Raw genomic sequence first — 17,020 nt, 5'->3', positions numbered from 1 at the left:
TCTCTCTCTCTCTCTCTCTCTCTCTCTCTGCTGTATGGAGGCTTTGTGAGGACACACACACACACACATACAAACAAGCTTGGCACAAACACAGAGACTCACACATTTGTCTGCTCAATCATTCATGTTCACTTTCTGTGCTCTCTCTCTCTCTCTCTCTCTCTCTCTCTCTCTCTCTCTCTCTCGTCATGCACACACATTCATGTATTTCTCTAGTTGTGAGGACACTCATCATTATGATTTATTCCCTTATCTATCTATCTGTCTGTCTGTCTGTCTGTCTATCTATCTATCTTTCTATCTATCCATCCATCCATCGTAGATGAGACACTGGTTTGTACTTGTGTTACATTGACTAAGTGAGTCTCTAAAGAGTTTATATATTTATATATTAATTAGGGCTGCCAAACCTTTTTAATCGCGATTAATCGCATTTTTTCCAGAGTTAACTCGCGATTAATCTCTATATCCACGGATGTTGATGACCTCGACATGAAGCTAATCAAGAAAATAATAGATGGAATCGTTTCACCTCTAGCATACATCTGCAACCTGTCATTTCAAACTGGGACATTTCCCACCAAAATGAAAGTGGCGGAAGTAGTGCCATTGTTCAAGAAAGGTGACATACACAAATTTACTAATTACAGACCAGTCTCAATACTACCCCAACTGTCAAAAAATCTGGAGAAACTATTTATCGATAGGCTAGACAACTTCATTAACAAACACAATCTGCTATACAATATGGATTCAGAAGAAACCACTCTACGGCGCTAGCTTTAACTGAGTCTGTGGAAACCATTACTGATGCTACTGACCAGAAATTACATTCAATAGGAATATTCATAGACCTAAAAAAAGCATTTGACACCATCAACCATGAGGCCACACGGTGGTGTAGTGGTTAGCACTCTCGCCTTGCAGTGAGAAGACCCGGGTTCGAGCCCCGGTTGGAACAAGGGCCTTTCTGCATGGAGTTTGCATGTTCTCCCCATGTGTGCGTGGGTTCTCTCCGGGTTCTCCGGCTTCCTCCCACAGTCCAAAAACATGCAATGTGGGGATTAGGTAAATTGGACACTCTAAATTGACCGTAGGAGTGAGTGTGAGAGTGAACGGTTGTTTGTCTCTAGTTGTGTGTGGCCCTGCGATGGACTGGCGAACTGTCCAGGGTGTACCCCGCCTATCGCCCGATGTAGCTGAGATTGGCACAGCACCCCCCGCGACCCTCTGGTGGAGGATAAAGCGGTTAGATGATGACTGACTGACTGACCATCAACCATGATATCTTGATAGCTAAACTAGAGAGATATGGTATTAGAGGCATAGTACTGGAATGGGTCAAGAGCTATCTTCACAACAGATCTCAATACGTTAAAATGGGTGATAACACATCCAAAACTGTTTATAATATACATTAATGACATATGCAAGGTATCCAATATTCTGAAACTAATACTATTCGTAGATGACACTAATATTTTCTGTTCGGGGGAAGACTTAAACCAACTAGTGGGAACAGTCAATAATAAAATGGCCAAGCTGCATGTGTGGTTTAATATAAATAAACTATCACTAAATTTAGAGAAAACTAAATATATGCTGTATGGGAAAAAAGGCCGTGAGACTAGTATTAACATACACATTAATGGAGTGGACATTGAATGGGTTAATGAGTACAAAGTGCTGGGAGTAATTATTGAGGACATGTTAAGTTGGAAGCCACACACCAAACACTTAAAAGGTAAGCTGGCCAGGAGTGTGTCCATACTTTGGAGGGCACAAAAACTATTAAACCAGAAGGCACTGTACTTGTTGTACTGCGCACTAGTCTCTCCACACCTGCAATACTGTACAGAGGTCTGGGGACACACTTACAAAACCACTACTTATCCCCTGTTTATACTCCAAAAAAGAGCCTTGAGAATCCTACACTATGCCAGTTACAGAGAACATACAAATCAACTATTTATCAAATCAAAAATACTCTTATTTTACTCTTAATTTATTATGAATTAATAAAATACCGCACAGTACAGATGATTTACAGGGCTGCCAACAAAAACCTCCGTCACAATCTGCAGACATTATTCCTGAACAGAGGGGAGGGACACAATCTAAGAGGGAACACGAGGTTTAGGCAGAGAAGGGTAAGAACAACATTAAAATCCTTTACCGTATCGGTCACAGGGGTCAGACAATGGAATAATCTGGATGAGGAGATGAAAAAATCAGCAAAACTGAGTGTATTTAAAAAGAAGTATGTAGATATGACTATTAATCAATACAGAATGACCCAGGAGGAAAGTATGACAAAGATCAGGGACAGAAATCTGTAGACACTGTGGGAAACAGTGGAAGCCAGTGCCGGCCCTGAGTAATTTGGTGCCCTAGGCGAGATTTTAGCTGGCTCCCCCTTGCATCGCAGCAGTCAATTTCACAATCAACTTTCATACAATCACACAGAAACTGCATGTATTCAAGATTTTATTTCTTTGAGTAAAAAATATCACACCAAATAAAAACTAAAGAAAGAAACGTGATAAAATTAAAAATACAAAATAAATAAGGCAAACATATTAAGCCGAACACTGCACACAAAAACAAGTGACATAAAATGAATTAAAAATACAATATAAATATGGTATTGCACAAAATAATAAATTATGAAACCAGTGCAGACATGACAACACACACTATTGCACACAGTATAAGAAAAAAAATAGAGAGACCTCTTGATTCACCGGGCTGTGCAGAGGTAAACGGGACAGCAGCACCTGATGCTGTGTCACTGGGGGTGGTACTGAAATATTTTAAAAGTGCATCTGAAGAGAGAAGAGAAGTATATGTGGCGACTGTATGTTACATTTTAATAAAAAAACAGATGCTTGGTGTGCTATACATGAGACTAATATAGACTAATAATGAAAATGTGATGAGATTCATTCAACTTTATTGTCATTGCAATGCAATTCAGTCTAACGCCAGTGCAAAAAACAGTATTTGTATCTATAGCCTATGAATGATATGGGAAAGCTAAGGTATGAAATATTAACTGTAATACACTTTAACTGCACTTTAACACTGATGTAAACTTTAACAAACATAAACTGTGACACATAAAAACCAAAGGCTTACAACCACCCTATTACAAAGGGGATGGACAACTAAAAGCATTTTAGCTGACATACAAGCAGGAAAGACACCTGTAAAATAACACCTGAACAGGCCTAACATTAAGTTTCCAAACGTCCCTGATGAATTTAAGGTGGAGTAACATTAACACACGTCGACTCAAAGCTATTTATTAATTATTAAACAATGTTGCTATTGTCCAAAGTAAGCTAGCAAGCTAACACTCCAACAACGGTAACTACGATGCATTAAACTATTAATTTCATGCACTTCATCACATTGACATTACTGTACCTCTATCTTTTTCATGTTTTTCTTCCTCTTCTTTCCTTCTTTTCCTTCCTTGGGCGCCGGATGGCTTCAGTCTTTTGGACATAATTCCGATACAGTGTCAATAATTTTTTTCTTGGGTCACGGTCCGGTCAGATTCAGGCAGCTGGCCTCTTGACCCCGCCACCCTCAGGTACAGAGCAACAGAAAAAAGTCTTAATAGTCTTTGCTATGACTTGTTGCTGTGGGCTTATATAATATTTCGAAATAATAGTAATAATGGCACTGGTAAAAAAAAAAGTAGTACATATATATACTGTATATATATTTTTTTTTCTGTTTTCGGTGCCCCCTGTGGATGACGGCGCCCCTAGCATATGCCTATACTGCCTATGCCCAGGGCCGGCTCTGGTGGAAGCAAATGTAACCAAACAAACAAAAAAAAAAGCGAATGTACCCAAACAACAGCTGACACTGATACAAATGTCAACACATGAGAAGTATTTAGCTGCCCCTGTGAAACAAGTCACTACAGAGAATCAATTGATCCAAGATCGAACTGCTAAGCTGGTCACTGAATGCGATCGACAGAGTGTTCTCAACAAGAAGTGCAGGTTCTGGTGAACGTAGTTGCCCAGATGGGACCTTCATGGCTGGCTACATTCGGGACGGATGGGATAAGTGGAAAGTTGTGTGCCTTGCTGCACTGGATGTAGAGGATGTCGAGGATGTGTAGATATTCACGTTCATGACGATCGGAATGCTCTCCCTGGTATGGGGAATGTTCCTGCAATACCGGGAACTGGGAAAGATCGGCAGTGAGATGACCAATGAATTGATCGATGTGAAGGTGGAAAGTGCAATAACAAAGAGAGTCATGGTTGGGCTGCGCTCCAACGTCTCCACAACCCTTGAGCGCATGAAAAGAATGGAGAAGCAAAGCGAGGCAAATCCTACAGATGAGATGGATGACTAAAGGGAGACTTTTGGGAAGTTGAATATGCCAGGCAACAAGTCGAGACTGTCACTCGCGACGGAATATCATGGACACATGTACAGACACACATGGAGTCTGAGTTGACTGTCTAGAGCTAGACTATATCTCTGAGTGCTACCTGATGCTGAAACATGTTTTCTTTGTCAAATGTCATAAGAAAAAAAAAATAATAATACTAATAATAATTATGTAATGTGTGATTATAATGGGGGCGGGACCAGATAAGCTTTTGCTTTTCCTGCTTTCCCTTTCGGTATGTGTATTGTGTGAACTACACTGTTGTGTGATGAGTGATCGAAATGTCATGACCGAAATAATAATAATAATAATAATAATACATCACATATATATAGCGCTTTTCTCGACACTCAAAGACGCTGTACAAACAAAAAACAAAAACAAAAACAAAGGATAGGACTGAAATAAAACAAAGGGAAATAGACAGTTAAGTGTAAGCAGTTTTGAACAGGTGGGTTTTGTGTAATGATTTGAATGTCTGTAGTGAGTCTGAGTTCCTGATGAGTTGTGGGAGTGAGTTCCAGAGAGTGGGGGCGGCTGAAGCAAAGGCTCGGTCCCCCAGGGTTTGGCGCTTTGTCCTGAGGGGAGTGAGGAGGTTGAAGTCAGCGGATCTGAGGCGGCGGGTGGGACAGTGTAGGTGGAGGAGGTCGGTGAGATATGAGGGAGCCAGGTTATGGAGGGACTTGTAAGTGATGAGGAGAACCTTGTATTGTATGCGGTAAGGTACAGGGAGTTTTTTGAGAAATAAACATATAAATAAATATATTAAAAATATAGAGTTAGAATCAAATAAACACAAATATTGTCTATATGGTGTGCAGTTACTCCAAGATAATTTTTGTTGCTCACTGATGTCCAGTGATCCCTTGTTATTGGGCCAGCATGTGCAGTTTACCAATTGTTCCCCACGACGGTAATGTGTATGATGGTTTAGCAGTTGCCAAACAAAGAACGTCCCTTAGACCCGCATCTTCAACTATGTTCAGCGGTCTGCAGTCAGTTGCAGACCGCTTTTCGCCACCGCTGTAGTTAGCTTCATCCAGTGGTCGGCGACGACTCACACACTCAACCATAGAGCTTTGATGAATCTGCTGCTTGCTATTAGCCTGGACTGCAAGTTTTTTTAAAGTGAAACGAACCATTCAGAAGCCCAGGGGTATTTTTTTCCATGACCACGGTTTGAATGGAAGAAGTATTGCTCTCATTCTTCTTCTTCGTCTCTGCGGTTGGCAACCAATTTGAAGGTGCTTTACCGCCACCTGGACTGGAGGTCCCACACTACAGTCTAGTCACCTAGATAAAAGCAAGAAATATAATCACATTTCACATGAAAATACTGAGAGGATCGCAGAGGCATTCACAGAACTCAAGACTGTTCTTAGTTTCTATTGAGTCATCATCATCACCAGGTGTGAAGTTTCATTGGCCACAGACACCTTCCTCTCTATTCTGTCCTCCTCTCTTGACTCTCTGTCCTCTTACTTCACGGTGGGTTCGTAAGTCCTCCCCAGCCCTGTGGTTGTCTGACTCAGTGCGCGCTGAGAGATCCATGATATGGGCAGCAGAAAGGAAATGGATGAAATCAAAACACCCTGACGACCTGCTTTCCTAACATTCTCTTCTCTCCATCTTTGCTGCCTCTATCTCTGCAGCCAAACAATCTTTCAGACAATCAGACTAAAATTCGAGTCTCAGGCTCTGTACTTACCCTACTTTCATCCTATCTTCAAAACCGAACAACAGAGTAACCTGGAGAGGATCTGTGTCGGAACCCTGTCCTCTAACTACTGGGGTCCCTCAGGGTTCTGTCTTGGGCCCTGTCCTCTTCTCTCTGTACACCAACTCTCTTGGTTCTGTTATTCACTTTCATGGTTTTTCCTACGCCGATGACACCCAACTCATTCTCTCTTTTCCCAGCTCTGAAACACATGTAGCAGAACGGATCTCCGCTTGTCTGACTGACATCTCTCAGTGGATGTCTGACCATCACCTGAAACTCAATCTCGACAAGACCAAGTTTCTTTTTCTCCCAGGAAAGGGCTCTCCCACGACAGATCTGACCATCACCCTCGCAACTCTGTGGTAGCTCCTTCTCGTACCACAAGGAACCTGGGTGTGACACTTGATGATCATCTCTCCCATTGCTGCAACAGCTCCATCTTGCAGATACATGTTGCACAACATCAGAAGGATACGGCCTCTTCTAACCCAGAAGGCGGCACAGTTCTGGTCCAGGCTCTTGTCATCTCACGCTTGGACTACTGCAACTCCCTCCTGGCTGGTCTCCCTACGTGTGCCATATGACCTCTGCAACTCATCCAGCAGCTCCACTGGTCTTCAACTTACCAAAATTCTCTCACACTACACCGCTCCTCTGCTCCCTTCACTGGCTTCCTGTAGCTGCTCGCATCCGCTTCAAGACTCTAGTGCTTGAATTCTATGCTACTAACGGATCTGGTCCAGCCTACATCCAGGACATGATCAAAACCTACACCCCAGCCCGCCTGCTCCGCTCTGCATCAGCAAACCGGTTTGCTTCCCCCTCACTGAGAGGATCGCAGAGGCATTCACAGAACTCAAGACTGTTCGGTGTCCTAGCTCCTAAATGGTGGAATGAGCTCCCCATCGACATCTTTATCACCAATCCTGTTTGTGATTTTCATGGACAGGATATCGAGGTGTAGTCGTGGGGGAGGGGGATTGTGGTTTGGCTGGCTTGAGATCTCGTCACTGCTTTTTGCAGATGATGTGGTCCTCATGACAGAACTTTGTTTTACAGAAAACTTTGGGAAGCAGCTAGTGTCTTTATTGACAACTCTTGAACAGTTTGTGAACACATTAAACCCATCAAGCTTCTTTTTTTTTCAAAAACATACTGCATTTTAAATTCATGTCTTATGTGCATGTGTGTATCAGATACAAATCATACAAATTATATTCTGACAAATAATCCAAAGAATCATTAACAAACAACACAAAGAAGCAAATGATGTTAAGGGAATATTTTTATTCCACCTGAACTGAAATCAGCAGAAGAATTGATTTGAATATTTCGAGGTCAGTAGAGTTAACGACATCATCTTCTGTCTGTCCAACCATCTGATTCCAGCTCTGTCTGAATGAGGCCCATTAATAATAATAGCAACACCTAGATAAAAGCAAGAAATATAATCACATTTCACAGGAAAATAAATGAACAGAATATTGATTGAATCAGAAAATCTCAACGTACAGTTGGTCGCCGCAGCCCACACTAAGTGCATATTCATATGACAGACACTCAGATCTACATGTTGTCCCATAGATCCTGTCGCAACTCAGAGCCTCGTTCTCTGCAACTGAGAAAATCGAAACATGAAGTTAGTTTTGGTTGTAAAAATCTTTGATCATCAGCACAAATGTTGTTGTGAATGTTTAAACTTACCATAAAGCATCAGGAGAACGAGCAGAGCCAGAACAGCCACACCATAACGACCCATGGTTGTTTCTGAAAGTGCTGTTTCAGAGTGACGACGACACAAGTGTTTGTCCTTTTTTATCTGGTGACCTCAGACAAGAGGGGCGGGGTTAAACAGTGTAGGGGAGGGGCCTGCTTTATCAATCGTGACGAGCCAGTGTCCTCTTATAGAACGATGGAAACGACGGTTTAAAAAATGTGAGAGTAAACCAAATAAAAGTCAATGATATTTTAATTTTATGTTTGCACTTGAGTGGATTCCTTGTATGAACTGCAAACTCTTGATAATTACTGTTGCATACCTACCTACACACATATGTACCTACTGTATAATGGAACTGTGTCTTTAGTCCACCTCCTCTTTTGACTGATGGTTTCTTCAGGTTAATGTAGATGACTTCACTCACAGAGGAGATGCAGGTGAACACCTGACATGTTTCCTCCTCAGTCTAAACACATGCAGATTCAATCAAACAATAATTATCATGAGTGTAGAGTTCAAACAAGGGTTAGACTCTTAACTTTATGAAATAATAATTAGTGCCGTTGGCAGCAGTGAATTGTTGACACTGATGACGGCTCATGATGAAGATGAAATTTAAATATGCTGTTTTATTTGTTTTTCCTCTCACATGCTAAAAACCATCTTACAGTTGACAGCTCCGCCCCCTCTCTTCACCTGAGTGTCCACAACACGTGGACACATCCTGGTGCTAAGTGCACATATGAAAACCCTTATGCCTGAACATGGTGTTTGTTATGGACAATATGATGAGAACAGTCCAACAACTAACCCATGGATGGATGGAGATAGATAGATAGATAGATAGATAGATAGATAGATAGATAGACAGATAGACAGAGTCAGAATCAGAATACTTTATTGATCCCCAAGGGGAAATTCTTGTGTTACAGCCACTACTATTCAAAGAACATGAAACAAGGATAGAAATATATAAGAATAATAAAGAATGAACAAGAGTAAACATAAAGCTAAGTAAACTTAAACATATGTACTCTAATATAAAATGTCAACATAATACAATATATACAGTAGATATGTACACTCTATACAGTGCTGAATGGATGAGATGGTTGTAATTTTAGTTATTATACATAAGTTGGTTACTGCACATATAGTTTAGGTAATTGCACAGATCCCACTGCTCTGCTGTCAGAGAGTCCAGCTCCACTCTCACCACATCACTGGCCTTACGGATCAGCTTGTTGAGTCTGTTGGCATCTGCAACCCTCAGCCTGCTGCCCCAGCAAGCAACAGCATAGAGGAACGCACCAGCCACCACAGACTCATGGAAGATCTTGAGCATAGTCCGACAGATGTTGAAGGACCTCAGGCTCCTCAGAAAATAGAGACGACCCTGGCCCTTCTTTTAGAGAGCATCAGTGTTCTTTGCCCAATCCAGTTTGTTGTCTATGTGTATTCCCAGGTATTTGTAATCCTGTACAATGACCACAGATGGTTCTGTTCACACCATGTGACAAAGTTGTCAACAGTCACCCGTGCTGATACATCAAACTATGGCAGAGTCATAAGAAAACCTCTGAAGGAAGCAGGTCTCTGTGCAATAGTTGAAGTCCGTAGTGTAAACGGTGAAGAGGAAGGGAGAGAGGACATTTCCCTGCGGGGCCCCGGACCACTCTGTCTGACACACAGTGATGCAGGCTCACGTACTGCGGTCTGCCAGTCAGGTAGTCCACAATCCAGGACACGAGGGGGGCATCTACCTGCATTGTTGTCAGCTTCTCACCCAGAAGTGCTGGACAGATGGTGTTAAATGCACTGGAGAAGTCAAAGAACATGACTCTCACAGTGCTCACTAGCTTATCCAGGTGGGCATAGATCCGGTTGAGTAGGTAGATGATGGTGTCCTCCACACGAAGATGGGACTGATAGGCGAACTGGAGGGGGTTCAAATATGGCTTGACCCTGGGTCTAAGCTGATCCAGGACCGGTCTCTTCTGGTTTAATTCCCCTCCCCGCCAGGAAGGAAGAGAAATCGGCCGAGATGAACTGGGGCCCATTATCAGTTGTGACGGTATCGGGCACACCCGAATAGGCAAACAGAGAAGAGGAAACCAGTGACCACACTGGCGTTGACGGAACCAGTGGGCAGCACCTCAGGCCACTTAGAGTGAAGGTCGTAGGCCACCAGGAGGAAGTGTTGGTGCTGAGGGACGCCGTGAAGTATACCGCAGATGTCCACTGGGATGTGGGTCCACGGTGTTGGTGGCCACGGCAGAGGCTGCAGGGGCGGAGGTGGGGGCAGGCCTGTCTTACCGCTGGTGAGGCAATCTGTACGGTCTTTCACCATAGTCTCCACGTCCCTGTCGATGCCTGGCCACCAAACCAAGCCCCTTCAGCGTTGCTTGACTCTAACAACACCCAGGTGACCCTCATGCACCATGGCAGGGATGTGTGCCCTCAAGGCACTTGGGACCACTGTGCACAGCCCCCTTGCCACGCAGACGTCATTCCAGCACGAGAGATTGTCCTTGATGCAGTGAAAGGGCGCCAGTTCCTCCGCAACTTTGCCTGGCTAGCCCTCTCGAATGAAAGTGCGGAGCTGATTGAGGACGGAATCCTGTGCAGACGCGTCTTGGAGCTCCTGCAAGGAAACAGCTCCTTGGCGGGGCGTGTGCAGCATGAGGACAAGCTCTGGCTCTGAAGGGTCCTGGGCAACGTCTCCAACAGACTTAAGCTTGACTCTGGAGAGCAAGTCTGCCACAACGTTGTCCCAACCAGGCGTGAACTGTGTGGTGAAATTGTATGCCTGCAACCTCTCAGACCACCGGTAGAGGCGCAGTGGCTTGTGTCCCGATCCCGTCATGGCAAGCAGGGCTGTAAGGGCCTGGTGGTCTGTCTGCAGCGTGAAGTGACGTCCGTACAGGTACATATGCCACCGTTCACATGCCCAGACACAAGCCAGCACTTCCCTCTCACCGACAGAGTACTTCTGCTCAGCTGGAGTGAGTGACCTTAAAGCAAACGCCACTGGGCGTTCGCCCCCTTGCTTAAGTTGAGACAGAACAGCGCCAACTGCCGTATTAGAGGCGTCACAGGTCACAAATATGGGGCTCTGTAGATCATGATGGGCGAGCACCGGTGGGGAAGTGAGCTGCGATTTGAGCCTACAGACTGCAGTGGAGCAAGCAGGGGGCCAAGACCAAGCTGCATCCTGCTTGAGGAGGGCGCACAGTGGTGCAGTGGTTTCGGAGTATTACATTACATTACATGTCATTTAGCAGACGCTTTTATCCAAAGCGACTTACAATGGAATCAAGTACAATTAGCCAGGGGTGGAATCGAACTTGCGACCATGATGTCTTTGGTACACAAGGTAGGGTCTTAACCACTGAGCCACTCCACCCCCGGGGAGTAGCGGGGAAGGAAGCGCAGATAGAAGGCAGTCAACCCCAGGAATGATGATAGCTGTTCAGGGCAGGAGGGCTCAGGCAGGCGCAGGATGGCATCGACGTTTGAGTGGAGTGGGCTGAGGCCAGAAGCAGTTAGACGGAACCCCACAAACTCGATGACAAGCACTGCAAAGATGCACTTCTCCCCGTTCACTGTGAGGTTGTGGCGAGCGAGCACATTAAGCACTCTGGAAAGGCGGTAGTCATGTGTTGCAGCTGTCTCCCCATGCACCATGACAACCACACCCGAGATGCCAGCAAAGATGGTGGCCATGATCTTCTGAAAGCAGCTGGGGGAGGAGCTGAGACCAAAGGGCATGCGGGTGTAGTGGAAGACCCCCATGTGTGACACAAAGGCAGTGAGGTTGCGGCTGTCAGGGTGTAGGGGAACCTGCAAGTAGCCCTGGCGGAGAAGAACGTGGAGTCATGGAACTGAGCAGACAGCTCCTCCATCATAGGCAATGGGTATTTGTCTGGGATCACAGCTCTGTTTACCTGTCTGAGGTTGACACAGGGGCACAGGCCGCCCGACTTCTTTTTCGCCACCACCATGTTGGAAATCCAGAGCGAAGCGTCAATCCGCTCAATAATTCCCGCTTTCAGCTTCTGCAGCTCAGCTGTGACCTCGTCACGTAGGGCGAGGGGTAGCCGACGTAGAGGTTGAATGACAGGGGACACTGCTGGGTCAATGAGCGGCTGATGATTGAACCCGGTGAGACAGACCAGGCCAGCGAAGAGCGACGGCCAGCGTTGCTGCCAGGGCGTGGTCACCGTCAGTATGGTGGTGCCTGTGTTGTCCGTGATGGAGAAGCCCAAGGCGCAGAACAGATCAAACCCAAGGAGGTTGGCACCATGGCGGGACACCTGGAAGGTTAATGCAGGCAGGGATTTCGAGCCGTAGCGCACAGAGAAGGTAACGGTGCCCACCATGCCGATCTTAGTGTGGCCATAACCGTACAGCTCCTCTGCGCCCGCCCTGATAGTTTGTTGGGGGAAGAGCTGCCGGACTGTGGACTTGCTGAGCAGAGACCTAGAGGCCGCAGTGTCCAACAACAGTGGTAGGCACACATCATCCAGCTCCACGGTGCACAACTTAAATGCCTTGACGCTGGAGCCAACAGAGTGGATCGTGGATGGGCTGGACGGGCGGGACAGACGAGGTTGGGGGTTTGTAGAGGTGGGCACAGAGCAGCACACTCTGGAGAAATGGTTCAGTCTACCACAGCGTTGGCATCACTGACCTGTGGCCTGACAGGTTGGTGCGCGTGTGGGGTCAGAGGAAGAACCACAGTTACCACAGGGCCAATGTGCTGTGGCGCTCTGCCGTCCTGCAACATTCACCTCGAGGTCATCATGTGGAAAAGCAGGGTCTGAGAGCTGAGTCGCAGGCACCGCGGCTTGTGCCATTGAAGCAGAGTGTGAGGGGGCGGGGGCGGAGGCTGCCTGATGCGAAACCAACAGCAAATTCCACCGCTTTTGACAGCAGCAGGTCATCTGGGGACATGAGCAGCCTCTCCCGCAACTTGGGATCAGTTGTGTGCTCTGCTAGTTGGTCCCGAATCATCTCGTCTTCCAACCGTTCAAATCTGCAGAGGCTAGCCAAACAGCGGAGATCGGCGATGTAATGCTGGACCAACTCACCCGGCTGTTGACAGCACTGTCGGAAGATAATCCGTCGGACAATAACGCTCTGTGGAGCACCAAAATGTCCGGTCAGTAAGGCGACACAGTTTGCATATGTCTGCACAGGTCCGAGAGTGCAGAAGATCCGTTGCCCTTCGCTCCCCAAGCTGTGGATCAGCGCCTAGCATCGCTAGCATCAGTTTGCCTGGCAGCCGTAATGAACGTCTCGAACGAGTCGTGCCAGCGGGACCATGGGATCGGCGGCTCCCCAGGCAGGGCTAGGAACGAAGGGAACGGCAAAAAGGGAAGCTCCATCCTTGTCACCAATGTTATGTCCACAAATTCAAATGACGGCGGCTTTAAAAGTATGTTTGAGACAATAACTGAAAACCCTGTTGCCATTTCCGATATCCTATCTGTGTGAAGCAGGGTGAGCGGGTGCTGTTGCTGCTGTCTCCTGGCTCGCGTCACCTGGGTCCTCCGTTACCCCCTGCTTCGCAATTAACAGGCGGGACTTCACATGTTGTACATTTGTCCTTTGGTCAGCGGACAGCATCTGCAACTGGATGATGGACTTGGACATTTATTCCCCCAAAAGGCACTGACGCACGGCTTCGCTCTGTGCAGTACCGTTGGCGCGATGTTGCGAGGACGCTGCTAATAAATTTGCATACACAATTCACATTTATTATTATATTCAGAAAATACCAGTTTATATGCCGGTCGTATAATTTTATTTTGTTGTATTAATAAATTTTGTCTGACATTAAACCGGTCCGTGACGCAAAAAAGGTTGGGGACCGCTGATTTAGACCATCAGGAGTTTTTCTAGCTTAGCACGGCGAGGGGGCGGAGCTTTTGAACATTTGAGGTAAAATTCTGGGGCATTCTGAGGCTTTTTGAAGGACCATTATTGTGACTCATGAAGTAAGGCCAAGTTACCACAGACGCAGAACATGACAGAACTTTGTTTTACAGAAAACTTTGGGAAGCAACTGGGTGAACACATGTACAAGAAACATCTATATTGGCAAGAACAAATCTGAATCTGTATCATGTGGCGCCTCCTTGTGACTTTATTGAGAACTCTCAAACAGTTTGTGAACACATTAAACCCATCAAGCTTTTTTTCAAAAACATAACACTCTGCATTTTTAATTTATGTCTCATATATGTGTGTGTGTGTGTGTGTATTAGATACAAATCAAATTATATTCTGACAAATAATCCAAAGAATCATGAACAAACAACACAAAGAAGCAAATGATTTTAAGGGAATATTTTTATTCCACCTGAACTGAAATCAGCAGAAGAATTGATTTGAATATTTTGAGGTCAGTAGAGTTAACGACATCATCTTCTGTCTGTCCAACCATCTGATTCCAGCTCTGTCTGAATGAGGCCCATTATTCATAATAGCAACACCTAGATAAAAGCAAGAAATATAATCACATTTCACAGGAAAATAAATGAACAGAATATTGATTGAATCAGAAAATCTCAACATACAGTTGGTCGCCGCAGCCCACACTAAGTGCATATTCATATGACAGACACTCAGATCTACATGTTGTCCCATAGATCCTGTCGCAACTCAGAGCCTCGTTCTCTGCAACTGAGAAAATCGAAACAGGAATTATTTTTGGTTGTAAAAATGTTTGATCATCAGCACAAATGTTGTGAATGTTTAAACTTACCATAAAGCATCAGGAGAACGAGCAGAGCCAGAACAGCCACACCATAACGACCCATGGTTGTTTTTGAAAGTGTTGTTTCAGAGTAACGACGACACAAGAGTTTGTCCTTTTTTATCTGGTGACCTCAGACAAGAGGGGCGGGGTTAAACGGCGGATGGGAGGGGCCTGCTTTATCATTCGTGACGTGCAAGTGTCCTCTTATAGAACGATGGAAACGACGGTTTAAAACATGTGAGTAAACCAAATAAAAGTCAATGATATTTGAATTTTATGTTTGCACTTGAGTGGATTCCTTGTATGAACTCCAAAGTCTTGATAATTATTGTTGTGTACCTACCTACACACATATGTACCTATTGTATAATGGAACTGTGTCTTTTGTCCACCTCCTCTGTTGACTGCTGGTTTCTCCAGGTTAATGTAGATGACTTCACTCACAGAGGAGGTGCAGGTGAACACCTGACATGTTTCCTCCTCAGTCTAAACACATGCAGATTCAATCAAACAATAATTATCATGAGTTTGGAGTTCAAAAAATGGTTAGACTCTTGACTTCATGAAATAATCATTAGTGCTGTTGGCAGGGCTCATGATGAAGATGAAATTTAAATATTTCATCTCGCTGTTTTATTTGTTTTTCCTCTCACATGTTAAAAACCATCTTACAAGAGCACACTTGCTGAAACCAGACAAAAACACAAGTATAATATATGGATACGACAACAGGGCGAATATAGCTCAGTGGTAGAGCAAGTCGTCTTTCATTACGAAGGTTGTGGGTTAGATTTCCAGCTCCACTAGCAGGCAAGACACTTAACCTATTATCTGAGGTCGGGTCGTGGGGGTAGCAGCTTGAGCAGAGAAGCCCAGATTTCCCTCTGCACGGCTACTCTGTCCAGCTCTTCCGGAGAAATCCTAAGGCATTCCCAGGCCATCCAAGAGGGTCTTCCCCAGGGCCTCCTCCCAGTGGGACGTGCCTAGAACTTCTCACCAGGGAGGTGTCCAGGAGGCATCTTAACCAGATGCCTGAGCCACCTCCTCTGGCTTCTCTCAATGGGGAGGAGCAGCGGCCATTTTCTGAGCTCCTGCTGGATGACCAAGCTTCCCATCCTCATCTCTGAGAGAGAGCTCAGACACCCTGTGGAAGAAATCTATTTTGGCCACTTGTGTCCACCATCTTGTTCTTTCAGTCATTAACTACCCTCAGCTCGTGACCATAGGTGAGGGTAGGAACGTAGATCGACCGGTAAATCGAGAGCTTCGCCTTCAATCTCACCATGACAGACCGATGCAGAGGCCGCATCACTGCACCAATCTGCCTGTCGATTTCCCCTTACATTCTTCCCGTACTCGTGAAACAAGAAACCAAGATACTTAAACTCCACTTGGGGCAATGCTGATCCTCATCCCAACCCGGCCCAATGAAGTAAACAGGACCACATCGTCTGCAAAAAGCAGAGACCCAATCCTGAGTCCACCAAACCGGACTCCCTCAGTGCCCTGGCTGCGTCTACAAATTCTGTCGGTGACAAAGAGCAGCCCTGGCAGAGTACCACCCTCACTGGAAACAGATCCGACTTATGACAAGCTCTGACACTGGTCATACAGGGACTGAATCAAAGGGTCCAGTACCTCATACTCCTGGAGCGCTCCCCAAAGGACTCCCCGAGGGACTCCCAGAGGGACAGTCCCTTACAATAAGTTTGGGTCTACCAGGCCTGACCACCAGCAGAGCCAACTCACCACCAGGTGGTGATCAGTTGATAGCTCCGCCCCCTCTCTTCACCTGAGTGTCCACAACATGTGGCCATATCCTGGTGCCAAGTGCACATATGGACACCCTTATGCCTGAACATGGTGTTTGTTATGGACAATATGATGAGAACATAAGTCCAACAACAAAGCACCACTCTGGTTTAGAGGCACAAACAGTCGTCAGGACCCATCCCCATGGATGGATGGAGAGATGGATAGATAGATAGATAGACAGACAGACAGACAGATAGATAGATACATACATTGATGGATGGATACATAGATACATAGATAGATACACACATACATACATACTAAAGTATGATAATAAAGTGCGAGGACAAACACTGCAGCCGTACACACACACACGCACGGACAAAAAAACACGTTTTTTTCAAAATAAAATACCCAACTATTAAATGTATAAATAAATCAAAATAAGTCAAAAATACTAAAAATACTTGTCCACTCCTAGAGATTTTTCGTTGAGGCAAACGTTTTCTCTCACCGCCTTCTTCATGTGTCACCTCCTGTGTTCACTGTCTGACAGAAGAAATGAGACGCAGGCCGTGCACTCAGAGGGGAAATGCTGTCCTCCAGTAGTCGAACCTCAGATTCAAGAGGAACAATGCG

At 45.4% G+C, this 17,020-nt stretch overlaps 2 long non-coding RNA genes across 2 annotated transcripts; both read right to left on the bottom strand.

Annotated features, from left to right (window-relative positions):
- Window positions 1-7,407: 7,407 nt before the first annotated feature.
- LOC122777328 lies at window positions 7,408-7,945 on the bottom strand. Its single transcript, XR_006361304.1, has 3 exons — window positions 7,845-7,945; window positions 7,653-7,758; window positions 7,408-7,568 (listed from the first exon to the last, which is right to left on the bottom strand). It is a non-coding gene; the product is annotated as an uncharacterized LOC122777328 (long non-coding RNA).
- A 6,254-nt stretch (window positions 7,946-14,199) lies between these two features.
- Window positions 14,200-14,727, bottom strand: LOC122777330. The gene is made up of 3 exons (XR_006361306.1): window positions 14,633-14,727; window positions 14,445-14,550; window positions 14,200-14,360 (listed from the first exon to the last, which is right to left on the bottom strand). It is a non-coding gene; the product is annotated as an uncharacterized LOC122777330 (long non-coding RNA).
- Between the last annotated feature and the right edge of the window lie 2,293 nt (window positions 14,728-17,020).

Source organism: Solea senegalensis, linkage group LG11, assembly GCF_019176455.1.
Source record: "Solea senegalensis isolate Sse05_10M linkage group LG11, IFAPA_SoseM_1, whole genome shotgun sequence".
NCBI lineage: Eukaryota > Metazoa > Chordata > Actinopteri > Pleuronectiformes > Soleidae > Solea > Solea senegalensis.
The sequence above is the reverse complement of the archived record's forward strand: the minus strand, read 5'-3'. Positions and strand labels throughout refer to the sequence as shown.